General features: G+C 40.3%; 1 pseudogene; it reads left to right on the forward strand.

The window, feature by feature from the left end:
* Positions 1-13243: 13243 nt before the first annotated feature.
* Positions 13244-14341, forward strand: Limk2-ps1 (LIM domain kinase 2, pseudogene 1; annotated as a pseudogene).
* Positions 14342-21732: the final 7391 nt, after the last annotated feature.

A 21732-nucleotide genomic window follows, 5' to 3' on the forward strand; every position in this document is an offset into this window, starting at 1 on the left:
AGGCCACTAAATGAAGTGATGCTTATTGACCCTTTCTGATTGGGTTTTGTCCACTATAAAAATGTGAGAACTGGACCAGGTTATTTCACAGACTCCACTAAATTTTTAACTTCTTCTCTTCTAAAGTAGGAGACATTCCATATAATGTAGAAATTCATGCTTCAAATTATAATTTCATAAGGGCTTTTATATTTTGATCTTTTTATTGGAAACTTCTAACATGTGTTGAGAAATATGTCTTGGTGAATGAACAGAAAGAGCGCCCACTGTTGAATACACCTAGATTGGAACCATTAGCCTCTATATTTCATTTCAGATGTTTTTCATTAAATAATTAATTCCTTTAATTAATATTCATTGGGCATCTATATTTGGCAAAAAATTATACAGAGTGAAGAGAATAAAGACAGATTATAGAATTTTTTTTGTAAAAAGACCTTTCTGATAAAGGATTTGCAAAGGACTCCTAAAATCCAACAATAAGGCAGTGAATAATACAATTTAAACTGAACCAAAGTTAGGCAGACACCTCAATGAAGAATTATTAATAAAGCGTGTGAAAATATGTTAAACAGTGTATGTCATTAGGTGACCCCATGAGCAAGCACAATACCTCTATCAGAGTGGCAAAAACTGGGCTGTTGAGATGGCGCAACAGGTAATGGTGCTTCCCACCGGGCCCAGCCTCCTAAGGATGATAACTGGAAGCAAGATAGTGGAAAGAAAGGAATGAGTCCCCCAATCTCTCCTCTATTCTCCACATATATGGTGTTACACATGTATCCATACCGCTCCAAATGAATAAATTAATTAATTAGCCTAACAATTGTAGTGATTTGAATAGGAATGGCCTCTCTGAGCTCATAGATTAGAATGCTTGGTCACCAGGAAATGGCACTATTAGGAGGTGTGGCCTTGTTGGAAGAAGTGTATCACTAGGGGTGGGCTTTGAGGTTTCAAATGCTCAAGCCAGCCCTAATGTGTTCTCTCTCTCTCTCTCTCTCTCTCTCTCTCTCTCTCTCTCTCTCTCTCTCTCTCTCTCCTCCTTGATGATCCAAACTTAGAACTCTCAGCTACCTCTCCAACACCATGTCAGCCTGCATGCCTCCATGCTTCCTGCCATGCTGATAACGAAGTAAGTCTCTAAATCTGTAAGCAAATCCAAATTAAATGCTTTCTTTCATGAGAGTTTCCGTGGTCAAGGTGTCTCTTCACAGCAATAGAGCATTGACTAAGACAAAACTTTACAGTAGTAAAAATCAATAACACTAAAAATATCAAAGTTAGCAAGGATATAAAGAAGATATTTTCACTGCTGGAAGAATGGATAGTTTGGCAGTTTCTTTGAGAAATTTTGCCACATAACACAGAAGTCGTATTGGTTGATAACTGCCTGATGGCAGTGGAAGCGTCTCTTCCCAAAAACCCCCTCGTGATGTTTGTAAGAGCTTCGTCATAATAATCCAAACTTAGCAGAAAGTATTATGTCCTTCTGAGGACGAATGGATACATCCATCAACTGTGATTTCTTGGTTTATAAAATACTTCTCAGCAGCGAAAGGAAACAAGATATTGAGCTACGGAAAGACTCTGAGGAGAGTTAAATGTGTATTAGGCAATCTGAAAAGGCTCCACTGTACAATTCCAACTACATGAAAGGGCGAACGATGGAGGCAGTTAAAAGTATAGTGGTTGCCAAGAGTGGGAGGAGGGTGGGTGAAGACAGAGTACAGGGAATTTTCTTTTCTTTACCATATAAAGCTTCTCTGCACAACACTATAACAGTAGACACGTGTCCTCTGGTCACATGTGTCCAAGCCTAAAGACTGTATTTTGCAACAGCATCAGGCAACTCTAATGTAATCTAGTCCCACTGGGTGTCACTAATTGATTCATATAGGTTTATCGACTGTGTGAATGAACCTGTCCTTGACAGACATTGCTAGCGGAAGAGTCTGGTGGTTTGAATAAGAATGGCGTTCCCATAAGCTCAGATATTTGAATAGTCACTAGGGAGTGAACTGTTTGAAAGGCTATAAGGGTTAGGACATGCTGGAGGAAGTCACTGGAGGTGAGCTTTGAGGTTTCGAAAGCCCATGACAGGCCTAGTAGGCCTCTCTTCCTGTTGCCTGTAGATCAGGATGTAGTTTCAGCTACTTCTCCAGGACTGTGTCTACCTGCTTGCTGCCATGTACCCTGCAGCGCTGTTAATGGACTAGACCTCTAAACTGTAATCAAGACTTCAATTAAGTCCTTTGGTCATGGTCTCTCCTCGTAGAAATAGAATAAGTACTAAAAGAGGGAGGTTTTGCTGTGAAGGCAAAGAATACACAGAGGATCTGAACTGCTCCATTTTTACGGAAACTAAAAGTTCTCTAAAAATAAAGTCTATCTGTTAAAGAAAATAACAAGGTGGAAAATGTCATTAAGAAATGTTAATACGAGCCTCATGACTCTAAGAGCTGGTACAAGTTACTTAATCCTTTCTGAGAATTGATCAGAATCCCTATGTTAACTTCAGATCTGGGGTGATAAAAATTTTATCCAGGAACTTAAATTATTCCACAAAGCATTTTGTCTTTGCCCAACTGAGCCCTGTTCATTTTTAATTTTCCCCTGTAACAATGACAAGAAAAGTTAATCAATTTATAATCACATTATATGACCTTTCTAAAATTGTGACTAGTACGTGGAATACAAACGTCAACAAAGTCAGGAAGGAAAAAGAGCCTCTTATCCCACCAAACCTCCTTTCCTTACACAATCTATGTCTCCCTGGAACCCAGGATCTTCACGTTCTTCTCTTCTTCTTTACAAGGACTTGCTGTCAGGAGGGCATCTCTGTTTCTTTCAGACACACTTCCTTCCTTCACTTCTGGGAAGAATGAACATGGTTCCCAGCTTTTCCCCATTGGTCTGACATGATGATCGGCCAGCTATGGAGAGGTATCTACGGTTCTGGCATGTTTGTCCACACCCCACCTCTGAGTCAGGTTCCAAGCTCCTTGAATGTCAGGACCATCGTTCATTCGGAGGCTGTGAGCCTCACACCTGCACCTTGCCTTCCTCCCAGCAAGGTACCAGGGCTGCTGGTCAGGGCCAACAAATCATCAATGTCTAAACTTCTGTCTCAGGGTTTTACTTCTGTGAACAGACACCATGACCAAGGCAAGTCTTATAAAGGACAACATTTAATTGGGACTGGTTTACAGGTTCAGAGGTTTAATTCAGTATCATTAAGGGAGGAACATGGTAGTGTCCGGGCAGGCATGGTGCAGCAGGAACTGGGACTTCTTCACCTGAAGACTGCTAGCAGAATACTGACTTCTGGGCAGCTAGGATGAGGGTCTTAAAGCCACAGTGACATACCTACTCCAACAAAACCAAACCTACTCAACAGGGCCATACCTTCTAATAGTGCCACTTGGGCTGAGGATATACAAACTATCCCAGCATCTTTAATCAGAGACACCCAGGAAGTGAGGTTTCTTATTGCTCAAATGTTGGGACCAGAGTGGGGAGAACCTAACCTTGCATTTCTCCTGGGATCACTATGAGGCTCATAGTCCTCTCATTCACTGTTTATAGAGATATCCAGATCATTGCTAACAAAAATGTGAGACTCTAGAGAATATGTAGGTTTTGCCAGGAGAAAAGGCCTAGTTCTCCACAGAGACCCTCTATGTGATCTTTATAAAGTCAGGCAAGGCCAGTGGCATGCCTTTGTAGTCACAATCCACCCCAACTCCATGCCTTAGAACATTCTAGACAGTTGTCCTAGAAAAGTGGAAGATAGGTGTGCGGCAGTGGACCAGGCCATCAGACTGAAGAACTGGTAAGTTTGTAGCAAGTTCAGGACCCCAATAAATCACATAATTGAGAAGGGCAGGAGTTCGAACCAGTTCCCAATCAGGTCCCACTAGGAGGACATGACAATAAGTCACACAGGGACAACACCTGAAGTCCTTCCCCATGCAAATAGAGGATTCCCTAACATCTTAAAGTGAGTCAATGGGAAGATCTACTCCTAGATTTCACCTGACCTAAAAAATGTTCATAAGGTCCCTTTCACCAAAGATCATCTGAGAATGCCTACTTTAGCAGTCCAGGAAAGAGTCATCATTAATGGATGATGATGATGATGATGATGATGATGATGATGATGATGATGATGTGTATGATTAAACAACTTACTTTAAGAAAAATAAAATAGATTTTTAACCTACCCTTCAGATCTACAATATTCTACATCCTTATTCTTTACTAAGGATCAAAATAGAGATAAGCATTAGAATTTGAACTTATACCAAAGTTCCATAAAACTCATGAGAAGATTAATATTAAGCAAAATGGTTCTTCATTGCTTGGTAAATACAAATAAAAGGCTACAAAATTTGCTACTGATAACTTCAATCAAAGCTTTCTTAATTTTACATAATATTTACCTCAATAGAATCAGGAAAATAAGAGAAACTACATTACAAGCAAAGAACAATAATTAAACAGTTATTATGGCCACAGTAATAATTTCAACAAATAGTTAAGTGATATATTAGTTTCCTGTGGCCTCTATAACAAATCCCCATAGCTTGGTTCCTTTTAAACAAGACAAAGGTAGTTCCTCCAGGTTCTTCAGGCTTGGAGCCCAGACTTACTCTGACTTGAGGAAGAACCCCTTCCTCCAGAGACTGTAGAAAGACCATATTCCTGTTTCTCCCAGTTTCCAGTAGCTGGTGGTATTCTTTGCTTGCAACCACAACCCTATTTCCAATCTCTCTTGGTACAAAGTTTTGCTCTCCCTACCTCCTCTGAGGGTTTTTATGATACCTTGGAGGGCCCAGTTTACTAATCCAAGATCATCTCTCCTTACTGCAATCATATTTGTGGTATTTATTTTGCTTCGTAAGTAAATCTCTGTAGGTTTCTGTGAGTAGGTCATGAATTTCTTTGGGACGAAAAGAGGGAGTTATTTTCCTACTAGAAGTGGCAAAACCAATATTAAATACATCTGCTCATCAATGACCTAGGGCAATGAAAACTGAGGCATATGCCTGGTAGAAAACTTCCTCTGATTCCGATCCTCATACACTGTGGCAAGTTGGGACTCTCAAAGCCACAGTAAGGATTGGAATTAATTTTGTCCCAGTGCCTACTGTGTGCCTGCTCCTGTCCTAGGCTCCTATATTTTACTTCAAGGTCCTGAAAGTCTCCCAGGAGACATATGAGTTCCCAAACTTAACACATGTGGCAATGGAAGATGCTAAATCTGTGCCCATGGATGGCATCACTAGGATTCACTGCTGGTAGGTGTATCACCTCACCCTTCCTCTGGCTAAGATATACTCTGCTTTCAGAAGAAGAATCCCAGTAGGCAAGGATATCATTAATATCGACAGATAGTATCTAAAATGCTAAACCAAGAGACTGACATTGTCACTTGATGCCACAATGGTACAGCTTTTCTGGAGGTCATTTTCAGGATATGGAGCCCAGACAGAGTTTACTTTTCTACAGCTCAAAGAATTGTGTCTAATGTACAACCTTCCATCTTTCCTCTCAGACTTCTAGGCATAGCCAGGGTCTTGACACAGGGTCAAGGGCTGCACAAGCAGCAGCTTCTGTTACAATGTGCTTGAGCAGGACAGGAGTCAGCAAATCTAGAAAACACTGCTAAAAAGTGTCAGACGCACCACTGAAATTGATTAAATGTGCTGAAAAATCATTTTTTTTCTGATCCAAAATGCCCATTCAATATCCTAAAACATGGGGTCTCTATATATGCACACACCCAGTCTTCTTCTTACCAATTTCCCCGTTCTTTGAAGCTTACCAACATCACACATTGAACCCATAATGCATGGTAGGATGTTCCTGGGCTAGCACTGCTCAGAGTAAAGCAATTAATTAGGAGTCTGCCCAAGAGTTATATCGCAGAGGAAAAGAGGCAAGCAATTTATTCCAACACTCTTACCCTGCTAAGAGTTACTCTTCCATTCAGAAAATTATTAGAGCCATCCACAATTTATCCGGTAAATAAAGAAATAAAAATGGAAATAGAAACTTCATCCAGGTTAAGAAAAAGGGAGCCAGTACTTTCCAGAGGGCTGCAGATTTCCCTTGATATGAAAGGCATACGGGAATCATCTAGACCCATTTAGAGGATTTCCCAGATAGCAGAGTAACCCCAAAGGCTACTCAAAGGACCTGCTAGGATTAGCCTGACAGGGCAAGAGCTTGTGGGACATCAATAGCAGGTAGAGAATTCCAACTTACACTAATGGGAAAAGAAATCTTAAAAAGTTTGAACTTTTAATCAAATTTATTTTATTCACAAGAAGCAGTTAGATATACCACATACTACCTATGAACAGAAGTTGGAAAAATGTATTATTCATTTTATATTGAAGCTTCACCATATAATTATTGCTGCTTTATAAATTTTAAACACCCACAGGAACCAGGGAAGCAGGAACCCCCACCCAGCCAGAAGCATGGGTTCCATATGGCTTGTACCTGTGGCCAGAGCAGACCCAGGGCTCTGGATCCTCACCCACTCCTGCAACACCCAGAGAAAATTTGACTCCCAAGAGCTCTGACACACCAGCATCTCAGGATCCCTGAGGCAGCTTGACTTCCAGGAATTCTGCCACACCCAAGATCTTAGGATCATAGTTATCTCAGAATAACAGGATCACAGAGACAGCTAGATTCCCAGTAGTTCTGACACAACCAAGATCTGAGCAGTGACAGGTTCTAGTCAGAGGCAGCAAGGGTAGTTAGCACTAGAGATAATCAGATGTCCAGAGGCAAACACAACACCATAAGGAACAGAAACCAATGTTACTTGATAACATCAGAGCCCAGTTCTTTCATCACACCAAGCCCAAGATACCTGAACAGACCTAAAAAGCAAGATTCAGATCTAAAATCCCATCTCATGAATATGATAAAGGAATTTAAGAAGGACATAAATAACTCCCTTAAAGAAACACAGAACACAGATAAACGAGTAGAAGCCCTTAAAAAGGAAACAAATAAATCTTTTAAAGAAAATAGAAAAATGGAAATAGAAACATTAAAACACACACACACACACACACACACACACACACACACACACACACACGCACGCACACACACAAAGGGAGACAATCCTGGAGAAAGAAAACATAGGAAAGAGAACAATAGTCACAAATGCAAGCATCACCAACAGAATACAAGAGATAGAAGAGAGAATCTCAGGCATAGTAGATACTTTAGAAGACACTGACACAGTCAAAGAAAAGACAAAAATCAAAAAGCTCCTAACTCAAAATATTCAAGAAATCCAGGACACAAGAGAAAGAACAAACCTAAGAATAATAGCTATAGAAGAGCATGAAGATTCCCAACTCAAAGGGCCAGCAAACATCTTCAACATAATTACAGAAGAAAACTTCCCTAACATAAAGACAGAGATGTCCATAAACCTACAAGAAGCCTACAGAGCAGCAAAATGGACCCAGAAAAGAAATTCCTCCCGTTACATAATAATTAAAACACCAAATGCACAAAACAAAGAATATTGAAAGCAGTAACGAAAAAGGTATACCAGACTTCTCAACAGAAAATCTAAACACCAGAAGATCTTGGGCAGATGTCATACAGACCCTAAGAGAACAAAAATGCCAGGCCAAGCTACTATACCCAGCAAAACTCTCAATTACATAGAGGGAGAAACCAAAGTATTCCATGACAAAACCAAAAGTAAACAATATCTTTCTACGAATCCAACTCTACAGAGAATAATAGAAGGAAAACTCCAAGGAGGGAAATTACACCCAAGAAAAAGCAAGAAACTAGTCTCACAACAAACCCAAAAGAAAAGAACCACACAACATAATTCAACTTCTAACAACAAAAATAACAGGAAGCAACAACCATTGGCCCTTAACATCTCTAAATATCAGTGGACTCAATTCCCCAATAAAAAGACATAGACTAACAGGCTCGATAGATAAACAGGAGCCAGCATTTTGCTGCATACTGGAAACACACCTCAGTGACAAAGACAGTCTCTACCTCAGAGTAAAAGGCTGGAGAACAATTTTCCAAGCAAATGGTCCCAAGAAACAAGCTGGAGTAGCCATTAAAATATCGAATAAAATCGACTTTCAACCAAAAGTTATCAACCCAAGACGGGGAAGAACACTACATACTCATGAAAGGAAAAATCTACCAAGAGAAACTTTCAATTCTGAACATCTCTGTTCCAAATGCAAGGACACCCACCTTTGTAGAAGAAACATAAATGAAGCTCAAAGCATGCATTTAATATCACACAATAATAATAGTAGAAAACATTAATAGACCACTCTTACCAATAGACACGTCATAGAAACAGAAACTGAACAGAGACACAGTGAAACAAACAGAAGTTATGAACCAAATGGATTTAACAGATATCTATAGAACATTTCATCATAAAACAAAAGAATATAGTTTCTTCTCAGCACCTCATGGTACCTTCTCCAAAGTTAACCATATAATCAGACAAAAAACAAGCCTCAACCAATACTAGAAGATTGAAATAACTCCATGCATCCTATGAGATCATCACAGACTAAGGCTGGTTTTTAACAACAACAAAAATGACAGGAAGTCCACGTACACATTGGAGCTGAACAACTATCTATTCAATGATGACTTAGGGAATAAATAAAGAAATTAAAGACTTTTTAGTATTTAACAAAAATGAAGGGAGACCATACCCAATCTTATGGAATACAATGAAATCACTGCTAAGAGGAAAACTCATAGCTCTGAATGCTTCCATAAAGAAATTGGGAGAGAGCATACACTAGCAGCTTAACAGCACTCTGAAAGCTTTAGAACAAAAACAAGCAAATGCAACCAAGATGTTAGAAGAAGGGTTTAAATCAAACAAGTAGAAACAAAGAGAACTATACAAAGAATCAACAAAACCAGGAGCTGGTTCTTTGAGAAAATCACAAGATAAATATACCCTCAGCCAGACTAACCAGAGAGCACAGAGGCAGTATCCAAATTAACAAAATCAGAAACAAAAAAGTAAACTTAATAACAGAAAGTGAAGAAATTAAAAAAATTATCAGATCTTACTGGAAAAGTTTATACTCAACAAAACTGAAAAATCTAGAGTGATACCAGGTACCACTAAAGCTAAATCAGGATTAGATAAATCATCTAAGCAGTCCCATAACCCCTAAGGAAATAGAAGCAGTCATTAAAAGTTTCCCAACCAAAAAATCCCCAGACCCAGATAGTTTAGTACAGAATTTTATCAGACCTTCAAAGAAGACCTAATACCAATACTTCTCAAACTATTTCATGAAATAGAAATAGAAGGAACACTACCCAATACATTCTATGAAGCCACACTTAACACTTATACCTAAACCACACAAAGACCCAACAAAGAGAGAATTTCAGACCAATTTCCCTTATGAATATTGATGCAAAAAAACTCAATAAAATTCTTGCAAACCAAATCCGAGAACACATCAAAATGATCATTCACCATGATCAAGCAGTATTTATCTCAGGGACACAGGGATGGTTCAATACATGGGAATCCATCAACTTAATCCACTATGAAAACAAACTCAAAGAAAAAAAACCCAAATGATCATCTCATTCAATGCTGAAAAAGCCTTTGACAAAATACAACACCCCTTCATGCTAAAAATATTGGAGAGATCAGGAATTCAAGGTCCATAACTAAATATAATAAAAGCAATATACAGCAAGCCAATAGCCAACATCAAACTAAATAGAAATTTGAATCAACCCCACTAAAATCAGGGACAAGTCAAAGCTGTTCACTCTTCCCCTATCTATCCAATATAGTACTTGAAATTCTAGCCAGAGCAATTAGGAAACAAATGGAGATCAAATGCATACAAATTGGAAAGGAGGAAGTCAAGATATCAGTATTTGCTTATGATATGATAAGTGAGCCAAAAACATCCACCAGAGAACTTCTATAGCTGATAAACAACTTCAGCAAAGTGGCTGGATATAAAATTAACTCAAACAAATCAGTAGCTTCTCTCTATTCAAAGGATCAATAGGCTGAGAAAGAAATTAGGGAAATAATACCCTTTACAATAGTCACAAATAATATGAACTATTTTGGTGTGCTGCTAACCAAGCAAGTGAAAGATCTCTATGAGAACAACTTCACTTCTCTGAAGAAAGAAATTGAAGAAGACCTCAGATGAAGGAAAGATCTCCCACCCTCCTGGATCTTCAGGATTAACATAATAAAATGGCCATTTTACCAAAAACAATCTATAGATTCAATGCAATTCCCATCAAAATTCCAACTCAATTCTTCACAGAGATAGAAGAACAATTCTCAAATTTATCTGGATTAACAAAACTCCAGGATATAAAAAACCATTCTCAACAATAAGAGGACTTCTGGGGGAATCACCATTCCTGACCTCAAGCTATACTACCAAGCAATAGTGATTAAAGACTGTATGGTTTTGGTAGAAAAACAGGCACCTAGATCAATGGACTAGAATCGAAGACCCAGAAATGAACTCACACAACTTTGGTCACTTGATCTTTGACAAAGGTGCCAAAGTTATCCTTTGGAAAAAAGACAGCATTTTCAAAAAATGGTCCTGGTTCAACTGGAGGTCAGCATGTAGAAGAATGCAAATTGATCCATTCTTGTCTCCTTGTACAAAGCTCAAGTTCAAGTAGATCAAGGACCTCCACATAAAACCAGATATACTGAAACTAATAGAAGAGAAAGTGGGAAAGAACCTCCAACTCATTGGCACAGGGGAAAATTTCCTGAACAGAACACCAATGGCTTATGCTCTAAGTTCAAGAATCAACAAATGGGACCTCATAAAATTGCAAAGCTTTTGTAAGGCAATGGATACAGTCTCATTTATAATAGCCAGAAGCTGTAAAGAACCCATATGTCCCTCAATGGAGGAATGGATACAGAAAATGTGCTACATTTACACAGTGGAATACTACTCAGCTATTAAAAACAATGATTTCATGAAATTTTCAGGTGAAAGGATGGAACTGGACAATATCATCCTGGTTGAGATAACCCAGTCTCAAAAGAACACACATGGTATCTACTCACTGGTAAGTGGATATTAACCAGAAAGAAGCTTGGAATACTGTCAATACAACTCACAGACCATATGAAACCCAAGAAGAAAAAAGATCACACCAAAGTGTGGATGCTATAGTCCTACTCAGAAGGGGGAAGAAAAAAATCTCTGGGAAGTAGAGGGAGAGAGGGAGCTGGGAGGAAAAAGAGGAGGGGAGGAAAGGGGGAACAGTTCAGATATGGGAGGAGATGGGGGACAAGTACAGAGGGCCATGATTTTGAATGGAGGGGTATAGCAGTGGGGAAAGGGGAACTGAGGGTATCCACTAAATTGTCCCAGATGCCAGGGACATAGGAGGTTCCTAGGACTCAATAGGCAGGACATTAGCCATAATACCCAACAAAGAGGAGAAAGAACCTGTAGAGACCACATCCAGTGGATAGGTTTGGCTCCCAGTTGAGGGGTGAGGTCACCCACCCACCTCAAAAATATTAATCCAGAATTACTCTTGTCGAGAGGAAATATAGGGACAAAGATTGAAGCAGAGCCTGGATGGCAAAGGCCTTCCAGAAGCTGTTCCACCTAGGGATCCATCCCACCTGCTGACACCAAACCCAGACACTTTTGCTGATGTCAAGAAGTGCTTACTGACAGGAGCTTGGTATAGTTGTCCCCTGAGAGGCTCTACTAGAGCCTGACTAATACAGATGCAGATGTATGCAGCTAAACGTTGGACTTAGCAATGGGGACCCCAATGGAGAATTTAGGGCAAGGACTGTAAAAATAAATAAATATTATATTTAAAATCTTATAGTATATTATCTATTATATTGTATAAATATATTATAAATTTATGTATTATAAACTGTATAATATATAAAACGTATATGATATTCAGATATGTATGAAGGCCAGTACAAGTTTTTGAGTTACCATACTTTTTAAGTTTTATCCATGTGACTTTTGGCTATGATGCTGTAGTATGGACGCTTAAGATGCTGCCATTTGGGTAACAGGTAGAGAATATTGTTGCTATTTTTGTGTAACTACATGGGAATTATGACTATCTCAGAAACAAATGTATTGTTTTTGTTACATGAATGCAAGAATATATTAAGTCTACACCATAAGAGAAAATAGATAATGTGGTGCAGCACAGTAGGACCTCCTGGGAACCTTGGCAGCGTAAGAGCAGCTCATTGATATGACTGAATGCATCATACTCTGCAATCTTCAATTTCCTGAAAAACAGGTTTAAGAGATAGAGAGGTGATTCAGTACAATCATGCAGACCTGAGTTTGGATCCCCAGCACCCATGTTAAAGCTAGGCATGGCAAGTTGCAACTGTAACTCCAGTGTTCAACATGGTGGAGAAGAGAAACAAATTACTGGTTTGTTGGCCAGACAATCTAGCTGAGGTGCAAGTTAAGTGAGAAACATTGTTTCATAAATATAAAATAGAGAGGAAGTCACCCAACATCTACCTCTGACCTCCATACATATGCACACACACACACACACACACACACACACACACACACACACACACGCACACGCACACACGCACACGTACACACACACACACACACAAACACAGAGCAAGAGGGGATGAGTATGCAGGGCTGACACAGGTGGTGGCTGAAGAACCCTACTAATGGGTGAAAACGTATGATGCAAGAAAAGCTGCTGCTATGGTTCAGAGGTGAGACCTAGACTCACCCATGCTCATCTTATATGAATGAAAACATAGCTTTCTGCTAGCTATGGTGAGCTGTCATGTCAGCCTGGAGGACCATCAACATTATTTCTAGAAAATGTTCTTGACATACTTCTGAATATTTTAAAAACTGCATGGCAGAAAAGGCACAGATATGAAGCAAACCTTGTCTTAATAATTCATATGACAAAGTGGCCAACCACAAACTGTAGAGTTTGAATTCACTGAAATGATGGTGGGAGTGATATGCCTGTCTTAGTCAGGGTTCCTATTCCTGCACAAACGTCATGACCAAGAAGCGAGTTGGGGAAGAAAGGGTTTATTCAGCTTACACTTCCACATTGCTGTTCATCACCAAAGGAAGTCAGGACAGGAACTGGGTCATGGAGCTCTGGAGAATTGGGGAAGAGACTACTAGACATGTGCTCCTATGGGAATTTGCCAAAGAGGCAGGGGCCTGAAGTCCTCTCTTTCCTGCTGCCTAGGAAGCAGAGGTGAGCACAGGGTAACCCAAGGTGTCATGGTTCTGGTCTTTAGCCAGCCGAGGCACTCCCAGGTTTGCAGCTGAGCCTGTTTACTGGGTGTGGGAAGAAGATGGGGGAATTACTGGTCTGTCCAGGCTTACTTCACCTCCAGAGATCCCTTTAGGTGTTCAGAATGCCAGGAATCCCTCACCACTTGGCACTATGAGAAGGACGTACTGCCACAAAGACTACTGGGCCAAGTTTGGAGAATTCTGCCATGGGTACTCCCTACTGATGACAGGGTCAGTCATGGTGACTGGGGAGTTTAAGTGCCACCCAGAGTGTTTTGCCTGTATCAGTTGCAAGGTGATCATTAAGGATGGGGATGCATAATCCCTGGCACAGCATGATGCACTCTACTACAGAAGTGCCACGATTAGGTGGTGCTGGCACCTATATTTGAAAGACTGTCTTCGGAATCTGTACAGGACCAGGGCCCTACTCTGTCACGCTCATCTCCATGCCTGCCACCATCGAGCGTAGACATGGCTTCTCTTTGTCTGTGGAAAGTGCTTCTTCTAACTATGCCACCACCATGAAAGTGAAAGGTCAACCAGATGCACACCAGTCCCAACAACAGAAATGCCATCCATCCTGGGGACCTCATCTTGGAGATGAACGGGGACCCTTGTTTGCACTCTCCGAGTAGAGGAGGTGGAGGATTCAATTAGCCAGACAATCCAGACATTTCAGCTGCTGATTGAACATGACCCTGTCCCCCAGCACCTGGACCAGTTATGGCTAGATACCCAGCTTTCTCCCCACATGCAGAGTACTGGACACTCTCTCACAATCAGCACCTTAGAAACCAAGGAGAAACAGGAGGGGACATTCTCTGAGGCACAGTAACAGTACCTCTAAGTGTCCTGGTCCTAGCTTCCCCATGGAGCCCCTGCACCTCAGCCGAGAGACATCAGCTGCTCATTATCCCTATCCTGCTTCAGCAAGCTACTCACAGTAGATCTTCCCTCTCTGTGACCTGATCCATGTGTAGATTGCTGTCTTTATGCAGGTGAAGGCAGGCACAAGACAAGGAAAGTCCTGTGATTGGGCAGTGAAAAGGTAAGGCGGGCACAGAGTTTTGAAGGGAGAAGAGGAGAGAGGGAAGGAGGGAGGGAGGAAGAGAGAGAGACAGAGACAGAGAGAGAGACAGAGAGACAGAGAGAGAGATACAGGGAGGGAGGAAGGGAGGGAGGGAAGGAGAGAGAGAGATACAGGGAGGGAGGGAGGGAGAGAGAGAGAGAGAGAGAGAGAGAGAGAGAGAGAGAGAGAGAGAACACACCAAGAGAGAGGAAGAAAAGGACAACGTGGATCTGTGTGGCATTAAATGGCCACAGGGAGTTATGAATATTTCATACGGGATTAATTTTTATAGGTGGCCAGTTTATATCATTATCAATTGATATGATATGAGTTTATTGTGCGGACATTACTGGGAGTTGTGACTGTAACCACAGGGGGTGGATGTAATCAAAGTCCACAGCAAGAGAGTTGCCAGGTGTCCAGGGACTCTGTAGCTTACCAAGATTTGTCATATCCTAAGTGGGATCTCACACAATATTTAACAAATTGGGAATGAGTTTGGCTATAAATACGTATGATGAGTTGTACTGGTGGGGGGATCGAGGAAGAGTGGTTGCTGTCATCAGCTTTTATCTATGCGGTGATATATGAAATATTTTGTACATAGACAAGATGAGTTATGGGACAGGAACTCTTTGGTCACTTGTGTGTGGACTTTGCAAACTTGCTGCAGGGAGAATCTTGAACTCCCAAGAGAAAAATGGTTTAGCATCTAGTTATGCAGCCATGCTAGGTTCCTGTCTGTAAGCACACCACAGCATTAGTTATAGTGTCAGGCCTTGGAGCCTCCTCTTGAGATGGATCCCAAGTTGGGCTGGGGATTTCCATTCCCTCAGTCTCTTCTCCATTTTTGTCCCTATAGTTCTTTTAGACAGGAACAATTCTGGAGCAGAGTTTTTAACTGTGGAATGACAATCCCATCTCTCAACTTGCTATCCTGTCTTTCTATTGGTGGTGGATGATATTTTCTAGTTCTATCCAATTGTCTGCAAACTCATGATGTCCTCATTTTTAATAGCTGAGTAGTATTCCATTGTGTAAATGAACCACATTTTCTGTATCTATTCTTCCATTGTGAGACATCTGTGTTGTTTCCAGCTTCTGGCTATCACAAATAAGGCCTCTATGAACATAGTGGAGCATATGCCCCTGTGGCATGGTGGGGCATCTTTTGAGTATATGCCCAAAAGTGGTATAGCTTGGTCTTCAGGTAGATTTATTTCCAATTTACTGAAGAACCTTCAGATTGATTTCCAGATTGGTTGTACCAGTTTGCAATCCCACCAACAACATAGGAGTGTTTGTCTTTCTCCACATCCTCGCCAACATGTGTTGTCACTTGACTTTTTATCTTAGCCATTCTGATTGGTATAAAATGGCATCTCAGGGTCATATTGATTTGCTAACTTATTACATTATCACTAAGGACTTTGAACATTTCTTTTAGTGCTCCTCAGTTATTTAAGATTCCTCTGTTGTGAATTCTCTATTTAGTTCTATACCCCATTTTTTTGAGTGGGTTGTTTGATTTTTTGGAGGCTAGCTGCTTGAGTTATTTATATATTTTGGATATTAGCCCTCTATTGGATGTGGGATTAGTGAAGAGTTTTTCCCCAAACTGTAGGTTGTCGATTTGTCCTATTGGCTATGTCCTTTGCCTTACAGAAGCTTTCCAGTTTCATGAGGTCCAATTTGTCAATTCTTGATCTTAGAGCCTGAGCCATTGGAGTTCTGGTTAGGAAATCCTACCCCCTTCACACCTCCCCTCTACCTCCATGAGTTCAAGGCTTTTTCCTACTATCACTTACATTAGTTTCATTGTATCTGATTTTATGTGGGGTCTTGATCCACTTGGACTTGAGCTTTTTGCAAGGTGACAAATATGGACCTATTTTCATTTTTCTACATACAGACTGCCAGTTAGACCAGCACCATTTATTGAAGATGCTTTCTTTTTGCCATTGTACATTTTTGGCTACTTTGTCAAAGATCAAAAGTCCCTAAGTGTATGGTTTTATTTCTGTGTCTTCAATTCTATTCTATTGATCAATGTGTCTGTTTCTGTACAAATACCATGCAGCTTTTAGCACTATTGCTCTGTAGTATAGCTTGAGATCAGGGATTGTGAATCCCCAACAGTTCTTTTCTTGTTAAGAATTGTTTTTGCTATTCTTGGTATTTTGTTTTTACAGATGAATTTGAGAATTTCTCTTTTATGTCTTTGGAAAATTGAGTTGGAATTTTGATGGGGATTGTGTTGAATCTGTAGATTGCTTTTGGTAGGATGACCATTTTTACTATATTATCAAACCATGAGCATGGGACATCTCTCCATTTTTTGAGGTCTTCTTCAATTTTTTTGAGAGTCTTCAAGTTCTTGTTATACAGATCTTTCACTTATTTAGTTAGAATTATCCCAATGTATTTTATATTATTTGTGAATATTGTGAAGGGTGTTGTTTCCCTATTTTCTTTCTCAGTCTATTTATCATTTGTCTAAAGGAAGGCTACTGATATATTTGAGTTAATTTTATATCTGTCTACTTTGCTAACGTTGTTTTTCAGCTGTAGAAGCTCTCTGGTAGGAATTTTGGGGTTCCTTCTGTATTCTATCATATCATCTGCAAATAGTGATACTTTGATTCTTCTTTGCTAATTTGTATCTCCTTGATCTCCTTTTGTTGTCTTATTCTGGCTCCAACTTCAAGTATTATATTGAATAGATATGGGGAGTGTGGGCATCCTTGTCTTGTCCCTAATTTTAGTGGGTTGATTCAATGTCTTTCATTTTATTTGATATTGGCTATTGGTTTGCTATATATTGCTTTTTATTATGTTTAGGTATGGGCCTTGAATTCCTGATCTCTCTAATATTTTTAACATGAATGGCTGTCGTGTTTTATCAAATGCATTTTCTGTATCTAATGAGATAGTCATGCAATTGTTTTTCTTTGAGTTTGTTTATAGAGTGGATTATGTTAATGGATTTTTGTATATTGCATGAACCTTGCATCCCTGGGATGAAGCCTACTTGTTCATGGTGAATGATGGTTTTGATGTGTTCTTGGATCTGGTCAGCTAGAATTTTATTGAGTATTTTTTGCACCGATATTCATAAGAAGAATTGTTCTGATGTTCTCTTTCTTTGTTGGGTCTTTTGTGTGGTTTAGGTGTCAGAGTAATTTTGGCTTTGTAGAGTGAATTCAGTAGTGTTCTTTTGTTTCTATTTTATGGAATAGTTTGAAGACTTAGCTCTTCATTGAAGGTCTGGTAAAATTCTGAACCAAAGCTATCTGACTTTTTTTTTTTGGTTAGGTGGTTTTTAATGACTTGTATTTATTTAGGGAATATCAGTCTGTTTAGATAGTTTACCTTCTCTTGATTTAAGTTTGATATGTGGTATATATGTAGAAAATCATCTATTTCATCTAGATAGCTCCTCATGCTGTGGTAAACCCCAACCATAAAATTATTTTTGTTGCTACCACATAAATGTAACTTTACTATCATTATGAATTATAATGTATCTGTGTTTTCCAATGGTCTTAAGCAACCCTGTATAATGGTAGTTTGACCCCAAAAGGGTCTCAACCCACAGGTTGAGAACCACTGATTTAGGTGTTGTACTTCATTGGATATTGGTTCTGGTATAGTTTAGAATAATGAACTGAGAACGACACAACCTAACTAACCATGGGGCTAGAAAATACACTATGGTAAAGCCACACAGTAAAACTGTTCAGCCATTAAAATTCAAATTTCCAAAGAAAGGTCAGGGATAATTCAACATATTTAGACAAGGCCAAGTGGAAATAGCAAGGTGTAAAACTGAATCAATTATATGATCTCAACTTTGTGGAAAGTACACAGACGAAGTAGACTGGAAGAAAGTATATCAAAAGTGTGTCAATCATTGCCTCAGGGAGGTGAGGTATTAGTTAATTTTTTCCTTCTTTGTCAGCTTTGTATTTTCTAAGGATTCCATAATCCAGATGTTCCCCACCACCACTACATTTACTCCACAGCAAGTTCCAAGAACACAGGCCTGGACAAAGAAGGACTGCATACTACTGCAACCGTGCATACTACTGCAACCATGGTCCCAAGCTCCCCTGAACTGCTTCCATCCTGCATCCTAATCATCAACCGCTTCCATTTGATTTTCTTGTCTCCACCTATCAATTTTCCTGTGTGCTTAATAGGAGAGAGATGGCTTATAAATAAGAAAAAGTAATTAGTACTAAATCATAATTGCTTCAGACACATATGTTTTTATATCCTCCACAAAATAGCAAGCCCGCTGATTGATGCTCAAGGATTGTGTCTTTTTCTTTATTCTACAACTGCTGGTGAATAAACTAAGCCTGTTCTTTACCATAGGAATTCAAGTACTGTGGATTTCTCTCCCCTAGGCCAGCAGTTCAAGAAACACATAGCAAATGTCTTGTGAAAGAACGCAGGGCATGGAGTGGCCTGGAATAAGGAGAAGTTGGAACAAAGTGCAGGGTAAAACCATTTAATTAACCACAGAGGGTTCAACCAGGGCTTTGTGAAAGCTGAGTTTGCTTTCAAAAGGCAGAAAAGCCACTGAGTGCTCATCTGATTAGGAAGGGAGTCTCCACTGCAAGTCACTGGCCAGCAGGCACACTCCCCATGAAGCAGGGCACTGGCAGACGGGGCCCTGAAGCAGACTCCAGCTGCCTAATGAATCATAATTGAAGCTGGGTGCCACATAAAAAAAGGACACTTTCAGGGGCATTGCTGAAGTCAGAAAATGCCAGCTCCCCCTCTGGCATGCTGAAACTTAGCCCAGATTTCCTTCTTTTTGCTTTTTCTTTCTATTTATTTTTGATGTGTGTGTGTGTGTGTGTGTGTGTGTGTGTGTGTGTGTGTGTGTGTGTGTGTTGAAACAATACCAAATGTGTTGAACTGAAATTATTGTGTTTTGAAATTATTGTGTTTTGGAAGCATTATGCAACTTCTGCAACATCCCTCATAGAATGAATGTCTTAGGGTTTTACTGCTGTGAGCACACACCAGGACCAAGGTAACTCTTATAAGGGCAACATTTAATTGGGACTGGCTTAGAGGTTCAGAGGTTCAGTCTATTATCATCAGGGTGGGAACATAGCAGCACCCTGGCAGCATGGTACAAGAGGAGCTGATAGTTCTACATCTTCATCTAAAGGCTGCTCGCAGAATATTGACTTCCAGATAGCTAAGATGAGGTCTTAAGCCCATGCCCATATTGACTCACCTACTCCAACAAGGCCACATCTTTTAATAGTACTGGGCCAAACATATACAAACCATCACATTCCCCTTCCTGGCCCCCAATAGGCTTGTTTAAGCATATGCATCTATGAGGCCATATCTAGCCATAGCATAATAAAAAAAAAGTACATTTGGTCAAACTTCAAAAGTCCCCATAGTCTATAGCAGTCTTAATAATCTTAAAAGTCCAAAGTTCAGTCTATTCTGAGATTCATCTAATCACTTAACTACAATCCCCAAAGCAGTCTATTCTGAGATTCATCTAATCACTTAACTACAATCCCCAACAGGAAATAAGTTGGGCAAACTCCAAACTCTGTATCTCTGTACCTGATGTCGCAGTGGTCTTCAGATCTCCAACTCTGTCTTCATCTTTGTTGACTGCAACAAACTTCTTTTCCTAGGCTGCTTCCACACCTGGTTAACAGCATTCTTCAGCAGCTATCCTATGGCTCTGGAGAAGCCAAGATTACCTCATTGTTACATCATCATGTTTCAATGTCTGGAATGCACACATGATCTTCTGGGCTCTTCCAAAGGGCTGATGTTACTTCTCTAGCTCTGCCCTGTAGCACTCTAAGCTCTGGTTGATCCACTCCACTGCCACTGCTGATCATCCCATGGTACTGTCAACGCCAATATACTGGGGTCTTCTGCAACAACTAGACTTCACCAATAGCCTCTCATAGGCTCTCTTCAGGGTGCCATGCCTCAACTTCTTTGCCTGACTTTTTCAGTCCTGGGCCGCCAACCACAACTGAGGCTATACCTTCCATGGCCTCTCACATGCCAAGCCACAGGCACAAGGCACATGATCCCTTTGTGCCTTCAAAACCAGTACCATCTGGGTGACTCTTACACACTACCAAGTACACCTGTAGCACGAGGTACAACTTTGGCTATCTCTGGAACATAGCTTCTATGTGCTCTTGGACAACACTTCCCAGAAGATTTCACCTAAGTGATGCTGCTCTCTTCTTAATCCCTGCTAATTTCTTGGCTCTAGCTAACCAGCATCAATTGTCCCAGTAGTCGCTTCTATTTTTCACTCTAAAGCCAGAGACACATGACTGAAGCTGCCAAGTCCTACTGCTTGTACGATCTTTGTTCTATTACATTATGTCTAGTTTTCTGTTTTCCAACTCCTTCATTGCCTAAGCTTGGCTGTCCTGGATCTTGGTCTGTAGATTGACCTTGAAATCAGAGATCTGCATGCCTGGGATTAAAGGTGTGCGCTACCATGCCTAGATCTAAAGGTAGCTGGGTAAGATCTTGCCCCAAAGTCTCACTCCCTTAATCTGCTATCCCCTAGAACACAGGATTCAGCTCCATTTCACTTCCTGGTGCTCCTTTAAACTCAAACCATGTATTTTATATTTGCTTTCTAAGCTTGCTATGCTTGTTCACAGAGAACAAAGTCTCTGCTGGGCTCTATTGAGACTTCCTTTGTTGTAAATCTGTTTACCTTAACCTCATGTAGCGTCTTCAGACAAGGGAAAAAAGCAGCCACATTCTTCACCAAAATACCACAAAACAGCCTCTAGGCCACATACTGAAATTCTTCTCCACTGAAACATCTTAGGCCGGGTCTTCACATTTCAAATCACTCTCAGCAAAAAATCTTCCATATTTATACTAGGATAGCCAATGAAGCCCCACTTAAAGCATTCCACTGCTGTCCAAGTCTAAAGACCTTAAACCCACATTCTTTCAAGCAAAAGCATAGTCATGCCTAACACAGCAATACTCCACTTCTGGTACCAACTTCTGTCTTAGTTAGGGCTTTACTGCTGTGAACCAACACCATGCCCAAGGCAACTCTTATAACTCTTATATGGACAACATTTAATTGGGTCTGGCTTAGAGGTTCAGAAGTTTAGTCCATTATCTTCAAGGCAGGAATACAGCAGCATCAAGGCAGGCATGGTGCAGGAGGAGCTGAGAGTTCTACATCTTCATCTGAAGGCTGCTCAGAATATTGACTTCCAGGTAGCTAGGATGAGGGTCTTAAGCCCATGCTCATAGTGA

This window comes from Rattus norvegicus, chromosome 7 (assembly GCF_036323735.1).
Source record: "Rattus norvegicus strain BN/NHsdMcwi chromosome 7, GRCr8, whole genome shotgun sequence".
NCBI lineage: Eukaryota > Metazoa > Chordata > Mammalia > Rodentia > Muridae > Rattus > Rattus norvegicus.